The sequence below is a fragment of the Oncorhynchus keta genome, chromosome 26 (genome assembly GCF_023373465.1).
Source record: "Oncorhynchus keta strain PuntledgeMale-10-30-2019 chromosome 26, Oket_V2, whole genome shotgun sequence".
NCBI lineage: Eukaryota > Metazoa > Chordata > Actinopteri > Salmoniformes > Salmonidae > Oncorhynchus > Oncorhynchus keta.
The window spans coordinates 32,564,854-32,578,312 of NC_068446.1; positions in this window are offsets into that span (position 1 = coordinate 32,564,854).

A 13,459-nucleotide genomic window follows, 5' to 3' on the forward strand; every position below is an offset into this window, starting at 1 on the left:
CACACACACACACACACACACACACACACACACACACACACACACACACACACACACACACACACACACACACGTGTTTGACCTGTCATCTGAATTTGTCCCTCTGCAGCCAGCAGGAACATGTTGGACTTTCAGTTCACATTATTCTGTCCACACTAGTTTGTTATTCACAAACTCCTCTCGCTGTTGTTTCGAATGTCATAGTACTTCACTAACTGCATTGTCTTGTGGTATTGTTCATGCACACTACAATGATTCATTGATAAACCTCAGTTTCTCACAAAAGAGAAAGGTCCCTCACTCTCCCCGCAACCTCTCTCTCTCTGTCTGTCTCTGTCTCTCGCTCTGTCTCGCTCTGTCTCGCTCTGTCTCGCTCTCTTAATTCAATTCATGGACTTTATTGGAATGGGAAACATATGTTTACATTGCCAAAGTAAGTGAAATGGATAAACAGAAGTGAATTAAACAATAAAAAGTGCTACAGTAAATATTACACTCACATCAGTTCCAAAAGAATAAAGACATTTCAAATGCCATATTATGTCTATATACTATATGTTGTAACGATGTGCAAATAGTTAAAGTACAAAGGGAAAATAAAGAAACATAAATATGGGTTTTATTTACAATGGTGTTTGTTCTTCACTGGTTGCCCTTTTCTCGTGGCGACAGGTCACACATCTTGCTGCTGTGATGGCAAACTTGATATAGATATGGGAGTTTATCAATAGATATAAATATACAGTGGCAAGAAAAAGGTTGTGAACCCTTTGGAATTACCTGCATTTCTGCATAAATGAGTCATAACATTTCATCTTCATCTTAGTCACAACAATAGACAAACACAGTGTGCTTAAACTGATAACACACAAATTATTGTATGTGAACCCCTAGGCTAATGACTTTTCCAAAAGCTAATTGGAGTCAGGAGTCAGCTAACTTGGAATCCAATCAATGAGATGAGATTAGAGATGTTGGTTAGAGCTGCCCTGCCCTGTAAAAAACACTCAAAAAATGTGAGTTTGCTATTCACAAGAAGCATTGCCTAATGTGAACCATGCCTCGAACAAAAGAGATCTCAGAAGACCTAAGATTAAGAATGGTTGACTTGCAAAAAGCTGGAAAGGGTTACAAAAGTATCCCTAAAATCCTCTCTAAAAGACTGTTCATCAGTCCACGGAAAGACAAATTGTCTATAAATGGAGAAAGTTCAGCACTGTTGTTACTCTCCCTAGGAGTGGCCATCCTGCATAGATGATTGGAAGAGCACAGTGCAAAATGCTCAATGAGGTTAAGAAGAAGTGCAGCTCAGTTTCCTCCTCATTTTGTGGGCAGTGTGCACATAGCCTGTCTTCTCTTGGGAGCCATGTCTGCCTACGGCGACCTTTATCAATAGCAAGGCTATGCTCACTGAGCTCTGTATTTTGTGAATTCTTTCCAATGTGTCAAGTAATTATATTTTTGTTTTGTCATGATTTGGTTGGGTCTAAGTGTGTTTCTGTCCTGGGGCTCTGTGGGGTCTGTTTGTGTTTGTGAACAGAGCTCCAGGACCAGCATGCTTAGCGGACTCTTCTCCAGGTTCATCTCTCTGTAGGTGATGGCTTTGTTATGGAAGGTTTGGGAACCGCTTCCTTTTAGGTGGTTGTAGAATTTAGCAGCTATTTTCTAGATTTGGATCATTAGCAGGTATCGGCCTAATTCTGCTCTACATGCATTATTTGGTGTTTCACATTATACATGGAGGATATTTTTGCAGAATTCTGCATGCAGTGCCTCAGTTTGGTGTTTGTCCCATTTTGTGATGTCTTGGTTGATGAGCGGACCCCAGACCTCACAACCATAAAGGGCAAGGGTTTTTATAACTGATTCAAGTATTTTTAGCCAGATCCTAATTGGTATGTAAAATGTTATGTTCCTTTTGATGGCATAGAAATACCTTCTTGCCTTGTCTCTAAGATTGTTCACAGCTTTGTGGAAGTTACCTGTGGCTCTGATGTTTAGGCCGAGGTATGTATCGTTTTTTGTGTGCTCTAGGGGCAATGGTGTCTAGATATAATTTGTATTTGTGGTCCTGGCAACTGGACCTTTTTTGGAACACCATTATTTTGGTCTTACTGAGATTTCCTGTCAGGGTCCAGGTCTGTGCAGAAGATCTAGGTGCTGCTTTAGCCCCTCCTTGGTTGGGGACAGAAGCACCAGATCATCATCAAACAGTAGACATTTTAGTAGGGTGAGGCCGGGTGCTGTAGACTGTTCTAGTGTCCTCGCCAATTCCTTGATATATACAGTTGAAGTCGGAAGTTTACATACACCTTAGCCAAATACATTTCAACTCAGTTTTTCAAAATTCCTGACATTTAATCCTCGTTAAAATGTCCTGTTTTAGGTCAGTTAGGATCACCACTTTATCTTAAGAATGTGAAATGTCAGAATAATAGTAGAGGGAATTATTTATTTCAAGTTTTATTTCTTTCATCACATTCCCAGTGGGTCAGAAGTTTACATACACTTAATTGGTATTTGGTAGCATTGCCTTTAAATTGTTTAACTTGGGTCAAATGTTTCAGGGTAACCTTCCATAAGCTTCCCACAATAAGTTGGGTGAATTTTGGCCCATTCCTCCTGACAGAGCTGGTGTAACTGAGTCAGGTTTGTAGGCCTTCTTGCCTCCTTGCTTTTTCAGTTCTGCCCACAAATTTTCAATGGGATTGTGGCCAGGGCATTGTGATGGCTCCAGAGCATGCATAGTGTTTGTCCTCTGACAACAGCTCCAGAGCATGCCTAGTGTTTGTCCTCTGACAACAGCTCCAGAGCATGCCTAGTGTTTGTCCTCTGACAACAACTCCAGAGCATGCATAGTGTTTGTCCTCTGACAACAACTCCAGAGCATGCCTAGTGTTTGTCCTCTGACAACAGCTCCAGAGCATGCCTAGTGTTTGTCCTCTGACAACAACTCCAGAGCATGCCTAGTGTTTGTCCTCTGACAACAGCTCCAGAGCATGCCTAGTGTTTGTCCTCTGACAACAGCTCCAGAGCATGCCTAGTGTTTGTCCTCTGACAACAGCTCCAGAGCATGCCTAGTGTTTGTCCTCTGACAACAACTCCAGAGCATGCCTAGTGTTTGTCCTCTGACAACAGCTCCAGAGCACACCTAGTGTTTGTCCTCTGACAACAGCTCCAGGACATGCCTAGTGTTTGTCCTCTGACAACAGCTCCAGAGCATGCCTAGTGTTTGTCCTCTGACAACAACTCCAGAGCATGCCTAGTGTTTGTCCTCTGACAACAGCTCCAGAGCATGCCTAGTGTTTGTCCTCTGACAACAGCTCCAGAGCACGCCTAGTGTTTGTCCTCTGACAACAGCTCCAGAGCATGCCTAGTGTTTGTCCTCTGACAACAGCTCCAGAGCATGCCTAGTGTTTGTCCTCTGACAACAGCTCCAGAGCATGCCTAGTGTTTGTCCTCTGACAACAGCTCCAGAGCATGCCTAGTGTTTGTCCTCTGACAACAGCTCCAGAGCATGCCTAGTGTTTGTCCTCTGACAACAGCTCCAGAGCATGCCTAGTGTTTGTCCTCTGACAACAGCTCCAGAGCATGCCTAGTGTTTGTCCTCTGACAACAGCTCCAGAGCACGCCTAGTGTTTGTCCTCTGACAACAGCTCCAGAGCATGCCTAGTGTTTGGTCAGCAGAGTTTAGCCGCTTTGTGTTTGGGAAAAAGTATATTCTCTTGAATGTATTTGCCATTTGAGTCAATTGGGGGCACAATTTATGGCTTTTTTGTGTCCTTAGTTGATGTGTGAGGGTTGTTAGGAGAGCTATCGGGGAAGCTGATAGGGGGACTGTTAGGAGGGGGTGTGGTCTGTTGGGTTGGTGGGTCCTGTGTTGTCTGTCCCATTGTGGTGTTGAGGTTGTCGTCCTGGTCTGTGGTGGGCTGTTCTGCTGGCATCTCTGGGGGACTGTCCTGCTCTCTGTCACACCTCAGCTTTCCCACCTCCTCCTTCAGTGCTGTTATCTGTGCCATGTGTTCCTCTCTCTCCTCCTTAAGTTCTCTCACTTCAGTCCGGAGTGCAGCCAGCTCTCTCAGACAGCCGTCCATATCCACCTTCAGCCTTTTGGGTCTTGTTGGGGGGGTGTTGTTGTGCTGCTCTGTTTTGTGGCTCTGTTCTGTCTGGATTGTGTGGACTAACTCTTTGAGCTCCACCATGTCTCTTTTCATTTCTGTGAATTTATCCCTCTCAATGATGGAGGAGTGGTGCAGTTGTGGGACCTGGATGTGTTCAGTGCTGGGGGTGACTATCCTCATCTGCAGGACAGTTTGAAGAGGTGTGATCAGACTCACTCAGGATGGGGGAATCGTCACAGAGAGAGAGCTTTTCCTGCTGTCCTCTCTCTTTGATCCTGTAAAAGTCCTGCTGAAACTGCTTGAGGATGCCCTGTACCATCACTGTCCCAGACTTGTACACGTTGACACAGGTTGTTTCAATTTCCTCAATGTCTAGTATTCTGAGTTTCCACCCTGGGCCAATACCCTCTCTCTTGACATAGGGGTAGTGTGCTCTTATAGAACTGTGCCATGCCAGGGGATGGTCTGTGTGGAAAATGAAGTTGCTCATGTTCTCTCTCCTCTTTGACAAATCAGCAAATAGTGTCTCTGGATGGTCCTTGAGAAGCTTATTTTGGGATTTATTCCATGCAGTGTTATTTTGAACATCGAAATGGTACTGTGATGACATCTGCACAGGAGGCTTAAAAGGCCTCAGCATTTGGCTGGGGGAGGCTGTGAAACTCTCCTGCCATTGTTTGGCTCATGATTTTTCACAGATCTCACTTCACGCTTCACACTTCAGTGCTAATTGAATTCTGACCTAGCAGCTTGGTAGCTTAGTAGCGCAAGTAGCCTAGTGGTTAGCGTGTTGGGCCAGTAACCAGAAGTTTGCTGGATCAAATCCCCAAGCTGACAAGGTAAAAAATATGGCGTTCTACGCCTGAGCAAGGCAGTTAACCCACTGGGTGCTGTGGATGTTGATTTTGGCAGCCCCCTGAGAGGTGCAAGAATGACAGTGCCAAAATGACAGATTTTTGCCTTGTCAGCTTGATCCAGCAACCTTTCAGTTACTGGCCCAATGCTCCTACCAGCCAGGCTACCTGCCTCCCTCACTAAGCTTCAGATGTCTGTTCAGACTGAACATCACTCACTCGGTTTTGTGTTGGATGGTAATTCCAGGTTTCCTCTGTATTTCTTCTGCAGGTTTTGGTTTGTTAGACATTTTTTTCTTGATAGTCCTTGGTAGTAAGAATCCATTCAGGTAAGGTTTTATGTATGGAACTTTGATTTGGTTGGAAGGTTTTGATATGTAGGGTAGTATTCTGTATAAGTCCTTGCGAGAGAAAAAATCTCAGCAGAACTCAGGAGCCACTTTTCCTTCTCATCTCTCTTTCTATCTCTCCTTCTTCTATCTCACTCCCTCTCCCCCTCTTTTTCTAGGAGTCCATTGAGAGTCATGCCACTATCCACACCAATATGACTGGCTCGGCCCTGGCTCTTTATAGCGGGTCTGCAATCAGAGGCCTGGCCCCAGCTCATACAGCAGTACCATGCCTAATCTGCTCCCTGCCCTCCTGAATACAAACCTTGATCATCTTACTAACACTAGTAGGAAGAAGAGATGCGTTGGTACAGTTAGTGGCAGAGGCATGTCTGCCACTAATCATTGCTCTATGGTGGTTGTCAACAGATACTATTCAGTTCATTTTTTTGTATTTTTTACATGGGAAATTGTATTGTGGGGTGTATACTCTTGGCATGATGTATAGGCTGGTTGGCGTTGTTTAAATGGGAAAGGCATTGAGGATTGGAGAGGATGTGCAGCAGGCAGGGCACCTCTTTGGCATAAGGTATCAGTCATGACACGGACACTGCTGTCGCCAAGTGTTGCTCATGGTGGGTGTGGGTACATGGTGAAGTAAGGGTTTATTTGGAGGGGAAGGGTGGCAGCTGCGTGGCATTGACTGACTTGATGACATCATCACAGAGAGGGCATGTCATTCTGTCACTCCCCTATGTACCCTAGTCACTTGCTCCATACTGTAACTTTATAGTGTCCTTGGTGACATCACATCTTCCAAACAAACTCGTCTCACTAGCTTGTGTTTTCCCTTTGTCGTTCCGCTGCTATGTCACTGCTTGTAGGAAGTGTCAGTGGACACACAATCACACTGTCAGAGGTGAACAAAATACAAACTGTAGATAATAACCTACCTGGTTAATTAAATACAGGTGAAATAAAAAAAAATGTAAAAACTCATAGGTTCTATACTCTGCCCCCTCCACTCTACCCCTAACCCCTGACCCCTATCCCCGCCAGCCTCTCCTAGCCCAGCCTGGCTCCATCCAGCTGTGGGCTGGAGTTAGCATTAGCGATTATCGAGGGAGTGGAGGGAGCTGTCAGTGACACACAGCCCCTTGTGATATTAAATCACCTCATCTCCAGCTCACTGGCCAGGGGAAAGAATGCCGGGGGCATCGGGGCTCGTGATTTATGTCCCAGCTCAGCATTAAAACAGATGAATGGTTTACAATAAGAGGGACGTTCTTAAAGTCCACAGGGAGAGAGAAAGAGAGATAGAGAGAGATTTCAGGTTTGTTGCTCTAGAGATGCCTCAGGCAGAATATGTTCTACTTTTTCACAACTGTCTTATCAATGTTCATGCACAAGAATTTGACCAAAAGATAAATGGGTATTTAAATCACAAACCTTTAAAAAAATATAAATCTATAGCCAGGCCTCCATCCAACCACTTTGTGCAGGTTTATCTGACGCTGATGGAAACAGGAAATGTCGGTACAATTTCATAAATATTAACATACAATTTGTTTGTTTGACATGGTGGCATCTTTTTGTGTCGATTAGATAAATGATGTGTGAAATGGCAGTGGAAATAAGTTTATGCACAAATATTGATAAAATAACCGTCATAATGAAGTAAACACAATAATATGTTGTGTGGTCGTCCGACTACGACTCGGGAACCATGCAGTTTATTAGGCTACAGATGAAATAAGGTATGATGAACTTCAACGTGTGTTAAAAGTGCACGGTGATGAGCTTGATGCTCCTTTCCAATACATTTCGAGGGTCTTATTCTGGTGACATGGCTGCCGTTTGACAAATAAAAATAATCTTGCTCTTTTGTCTATAATAATAATAATATAATCTTAACATGTAGGGTAGTCCTCTGATGCTATGTGTGTGAGAGAGGCTATTCTCTCCCCTGTTTCTAACAAACAATGAGAAATTAACCCTATGTCCCTCCCTGCCCCTCCCTCTCTCTCCTCCCTTCTCCTCCCCCTTCTCCTCTTCCCTCCTGCCCCCTCCCTCACCCTCCCTCATCCTTCTCCCTCTTCTGCCTGCCGCCTCCCTCCTCCCTCTCCCTCTTTCCCCTTTCTCCCTCCCTCCTCCCTCTTCCCCCCTGTACACTGCCGCCTTCCTCCTCCCTCTTCCCCCCTGTACACTGCCGCCTCCCTCCTCCCTCTTCCCCCTGTACCTGCCCCTCCCTCCTTCCCTCCTCCCTCTTCCCTCCTACACTGCCGCCTCCCTCCTCCCTCCTCCCTCCTCCCTCCTCCCTCCTCCCTCCTCCCTCTTCCCCCATGTACACTGCCCCTCCCTCCTTCCCCTCCTCCCCCTCCCCCCTGCCGCCTCCCTCCTCCCTCTTCCCCATGTACACTGCCGCCCTCCTCCCTCTTCCCCCCCCTGCCTCCTCCCCTCCCTCCCTCCCTCTTCCCCATGTACCTGCCCCTCCCTCCTTTCCCTCCCTCTTTCCCTCCCGCCTCCCTCCTCCCTCTTCCCCATGTACCCTCCCCTCCTCCCTCCGCTCCCCTCCCTCCTCCCTCCTCCCTTTTCCCCCATGTACACTGCCCCCCTCCTTCCCTCCCTCCCCCTCCTCCCTCTTCCCCTGCCCCTCCTCCTCCCTCCTCCCTCCTCCCTCCTCCTCCCTCCTCTTTTCCCCTGTACACTGCCCTCCCCCTCCCTCCTCCTCCCTCTTCCCCCTCCTCCCTCCTTCCCCCTCACTCCTTTTCCCCCCTCCTCCCTCTTCCCCCTCCTCCCCTTCCCTCCTTTCCCCCTCCTCCCTCTTCCCCCCTCCCCTTCCCCCCTGTACACTGCCCCTCCCTCCTTCCCCCTCCTCCCTCTTCCCCCTCCTCCCTCTTCCCCCCTCCTCCCCTTCCCCCTCCTCCCTCTTCCCCCCTCCTTCCCCCTCCTCCCTCTTCCCCCCTCCTCCCCTTCCCCCACTGCCGCCTCCCTCCCCCTCTTCCCCATCCCTGCCCCTCCCTCCTTCCCCCTCCTCCCTCCCCTTCCCCCCTCCTCCCTCTTCCCCCTGTACCTGCCCCTCCCTCCTCCCTCCTCCCTCCTCCCTCTTCCCCCATGTACACTGCCGCCTCCCCTCCTTCCCCCCTCCCTCTTCCCCCATGTACACTGCCCCTCCCTCCTTCCCCCCTCCTCCCTCTTCCCCCTGTACCTGCCCCTCCTCCTCCCTCTTCCCCCTCCCTCCCTCTTCCCCCTCCTCCTCTTCCCCCTGTACACTGCCCCTCCTCCCTCCCTCTCCTCCCTCTTCCCCCATGTACACTGCCCCTCCCTCCTTCCCCCTCCTCCCTCCTCCTCCTCCCTCCTCCCTCTTCCCCCTCCTCCCTCTTCCCCCCCCTCCCTCCTTCCCCCCTCCTCCCTCTTCTCCCTCCTTCTTCCCCCTGTACACTGCCGCTCCCTCCTCCCTCCTCCCTCTTCCCCCCTGTACCCCCTCCTCCCTCCTCCCTCTTCCCCCATGTACACTGCCCTTCCCTCCTTCCCCCCTCCTCCCTCTTCCCCCATGTACACTGCCCTTCCCTCCTTCTCCTCCCTCCTTCCCCCCCTCCTCCCTCCTTCCCCCTCCTCCCTCTTCCCCCATGTACACTGCCGCCTCCCTCCTCCCTCCTCCCTCTTCCCCCATGTACCTGCCCCTTCCCTCCTCCCCCTCCTCCCTCTTCCCCCTCCTCCCCTCTTCCCTGTACACTGCCCTCCTCCCTCCCTCCTCCCTCCTCCCTCCTCCCCCCTCTTCCCCCATGTACACTGCCCCTCCCTCCTTCCCCCTCCTCCCTCTTCCCCCTCCTCCCTCCCCCCTTCCCCCTTCCCCCTCCTCCCTCTTCCCCCTCCCTCTTCCCCCTCCTTCCCCCCCTTCCTCCCTCTTCCCTCCTCCCTCTTCCCCCACTGCCCCTCCCTCCTTCCCCCTCCTCCCTCTTCCCCCTCCTCCCTCCTTCCCCTCCCTGCCGCCTCCCTCCTCCCTCCTCCCTCTTCCCCCCACTGCCCTTCCCTCCTTCCCCCTCCCTCCCCTCTTCCCCCTCCTCCCTCTTCCCCCTGTACACTGCCGCCTCCTCCTCCCTCCTCCCTCCTCCCTCCTCCCTCCTCCCTCTTCCCCCATGTACACTGCCCCTCCCTCCTTCCCCCCTCCTCCTTCTTCCCCCCTCCTCCCTCCTTCCCCCTCCTCCCTTTCCCCCCCTCCTCCCTTCCCCCCCCCTCCCCTTCCCTCCTTCCCCCTCCTCCTCCCTCTTCCCCCACTGTACACTGCCACCTCCCTCCTCCCTCTTCCCCCTGTCACTGCCCCTCCTCCCTCCCCCTTCCCCCTCCTCCCTCTTCCCCCATGTACACTGCCCCTCCCTCCTTCCCCCTCCTCCCTCTTCCCCCACTGCCCCTCCCTCCTTCCCCTCTCCTCCCTCTTCCCCCCTGTACACTGCTGCCTCCCTCCTTCCCCCCCTCCCCTCTTCCCCCTCCTCCCTCTTCCCCCTGTGCCACTGCCCCTCCCCCTTCCCCCCTTCCCCCTCCTCCCTCTTCCCCCCTGTACACTGCCCCTCCCTCCTTCCCCCTCCTCCCCCCCTCCTCCCTCCTTCCCCCTCCTCCTTTTCCCCCTCCTCCCTCTTCCCCCTCCTCCCCTCTTCCCCCTCCCCCCCTCCTCCCTCTTCCCCCCTCCTCCCTCTTCCCCCTCCCTCCCTCCTTCCTCCTCCCTCTTCTTCCCCCTCCTCCCTCTTCCCCCTCCTTCCCCCTCCTCCCTCTTCCCCCTCCTCCCTCTTCCCCCATGTGCACTGCCGCCTCCCTCCTCCCTCTTCCCCCCCATTTTCACTGCCCCTCCTCCTTCCCCCCTCCTCCCTCTTCCCCCCTCCTCCCTCCTCCCCCTCCTCCCTCTTCCCCCATGTACACTGCCCCTCCCTCCTCCCTCTTCCCCCATGTACACTCCCTCCTTCCCCCTCCTCCCTCTTCCCCCCCTCCCTCTTCCCCCTGTACACTGCCGCCTCCCTCCTCCCTCCTCCCTCCTCCCTCCTCCCTCCTCCCTCCTCCCTCCTCCCTCCTCCCCCCCTCCCTCCTCCCACCTCCCTCTTCCCCCATGTACACTGTACCATGCCCCTCCCTCCTTCCCCCTCCTCCCTCTCCCCCTGTACCTGCCCCTCCCCTCCTCCCTCCTCCCTCTTCCCCCATGTACACTGCCGCCCTCCCTCCTCCCTCCCCCTCCTCTGCCCCTCCCCCTTCCCCTCCTCCCTCTTCCCCCCCTCCCTCTTCCCCCCCTCCTCCCTCCTTCCTCCCTCTCCCCCTCCCCCTTCCCCACTACACTGCCACCTCCCCCTCCCCCTCCCCCCCTGTACCTGCCCCCTCCCCTCCTCCCTCCTCCCTCTTCCCCCATGTACACTGCCCCTCCCTCCTTCCCCCCCCTCCCCTTCCCCCCCTGCCCCTCCCTTCCCCCTCCTCCCCTTCCCCCTCCTCCCTCTTCCCCCTGTACCTGCCGCCTCCTCCTCCCCCCCCTCCCCTCCCTCCTCCCTCTTCCCCCTGTACACTGCCATGCCTGCCCCTCCCTCCTCCTTCCCCCCTCCTCCCTCTTCCCCCCCTGCCCCTCCCTCCTTCCCCCTCCTCCCTCTTCCCCCATGCCTGCCTCCCTCCTTCCCCCTCCTCCCTCTTCCCCCCACTGCCGCCTCCCTCCTTCCCCCTCCTCCCTCTTCCCCCTGTACACTGCCCTGCATCCCTCCTCCCTCCTCCCTCCTCCCTCCTCCCTCCTCCCTCCTCCCTCCCTCCCTCCTCCCTCCTCCCTCTTCCCCCCTGTACACTGCCGCCTCCCTCCTCCCTCCTCCCTCTTCCCCCATGTACACTGCCGCATCCCTTCCCTCCTCCCTCCTCCCTCCTCCCCCTACACTGCCGCCTCCCTCCTCCCTCCTCCCTCTTCCCCCATGTACACTGCCCTTCCCTCCCCCTTCCCCCTCCCTCCCCTCCTTCCCCCTCCTCCCTCTTCCCCCATGTACACTGCCCTTCCCTCCTTCCCCCTCCTCCCTCCTTCCCCCTCCTCCCTACCTGCCGCCTCCCTCCTCCCTCCTCCCTCCTCCCTCCTCCCTCCTCCCCCTCCCCCTCCCTCCCTCTCTCCCCACACTGTGAAACCAATACATCAGGAAATTCACACCAAACATTAATGGTGTGCTGACGTCAGCCTGTCCCCTTTGTGACCCAACTTCAATCGCCCATGCTTTTAGTAGTCTCTCTCTCTCTCTCTCTCTCTCTCTCTCTCTCTCTCTCTCTCTCTCTATATATATATATATATAGACACATGCATGCACATAGACATACAGACAGAAACACACACACAGCAGACTGAGCTCATCTGATCGACATCTTAAATGAGCATGCTGTTGTTTTGACAGGAACCAGTCTATTTATAGATGTCATATCCACAAATGGATGTTCCCAGACACATTCATAGAATAGCTCAAATATTTTACAAAGAATGTCACATTTGAAAATAACTTGACCTTTACAAGTAGAAGTATTTATGGTGTGTCTTGAGCAATAAATGTAAAATCAACGCCGACTGCGAGCCATGTCTCATCGCCCAACATCAGTGTCTGACCTCACTAATGCTCTTGTGGCTTAATGGATGCAAGTCCCCACAGCAATGTTCCATCATCTAGTGGAAAGCCTTCCCAGAAAGAGTGGAGGCTGTTATAGCAGCAAAGGGGGGACCAACTCCATATTAATGCCCACGATTTTGAAAATGAGTTGTTCGACGAGCAGGTGTCCACATACATTTGGTTGTGTAGTGTATCTATAAAGCCTTTTCAGTGTTGACCAATAAGTTCCAGCATTACAGTTTTTTTTAAATCCCAAAAACAATAGCATGTAAATGATAAGCAGAGATCTGGAAATAGAACTGTATGATCTTAGTCCTGTTGATGATATACAGACAGGTAGTGGAATAGAGAGGCCTGGAATGTGTATCAAAACCCCAGTTTTTTTTTCCTGATAGAGAAAAGAAACAGGGCTGCTTCCCTCCTCTTCCTTCTTTGGGACTGACAGTCAGTGGCCCACCTGTAAGCCGAGGCCTCTGCTTTTCTTTCCTCCCTCTGTTTCTCATTCTGCTGAACTCTGTGTAACTGCACGTCCTGAACGTTTGACCCCCACACTCCTGGCCCTGGCTGCTAGCGAGAGAAAAACAATGGAGAGCTCCTATAGTGTTCCTTCTGCCTGGCTGTGACACGTCGGGCTCTTTGATGCTGAGGCCAGGAGCCGGCCGGGAGGCAGACAGGAGGGACTACACTGGAGACTGACTGGAGGAGAACCAGGGGACAGGGGCACGGACATGATGTTACCCCACACCCTGCAACCCCACCCTGGGTTAGGATCAGGGGCACGTGGCACAGGAGCGTGGAGGGCCGAAGAGCGGATGTTGGCTTTGACGGACGGAGGCGCTGGTTTGGGCTGTGATGAGCTCCATTCCGGGGTATCATGAGTGAAGCCGTGGTCTAGGGGTGGTGAAACTCTCTTTCTCTCTCTCTCTCTCTCTCTCTCTCTCTCTCTCTCTCTCTCTCTCTCTCTCTCTCTCTCTCTCTCTCTCTCTCTCTCTCTCTCTCTCTCTCTCTCTCTCTCTCTCCCCCAAGCAGGGAGATTTGCACAGCTGCCTGCGAGAGAGAAGGGATCCCTCCCTGTGTAACATACCAGCGTGCTCCTGTGAAGCCCTCTCCAACACACATAGATGAAGAAAGACACTGGGAGTCAGTCAGAGACACTCTGCCCACTAGGCAGCCCAGAATAAATCAAGTTCAAGGGCCTGGACTTTTTTGTATTGATTCAATTCAGCTCACAGAAATGTTATTTACATGAATAAGGAATCTGAGATATATGTTAAGTTACAGCTTTTATTATTTTTCCCCCTTGACAGTTTTCCTTCTTCTCTCAGCTTGAGGGGAGTCTAAAGGGTGGAGCTGGTGTAGTGTTGGCCAAGGTTGTGTGACTGATGTTTGGTGCCTGAGGATCAATCATATATGTAATTAGGCCAGCAGTGTGTTTCCAGTCTATTTTCTGCATGTGGATAGGTAATCAGCTCCCGTTACATGAATCAAGTAGAAAAAAACTGTATCATCTGGGAAATGATTTGTCATCAGGACTGCAGCTGCACTTTCTGCTT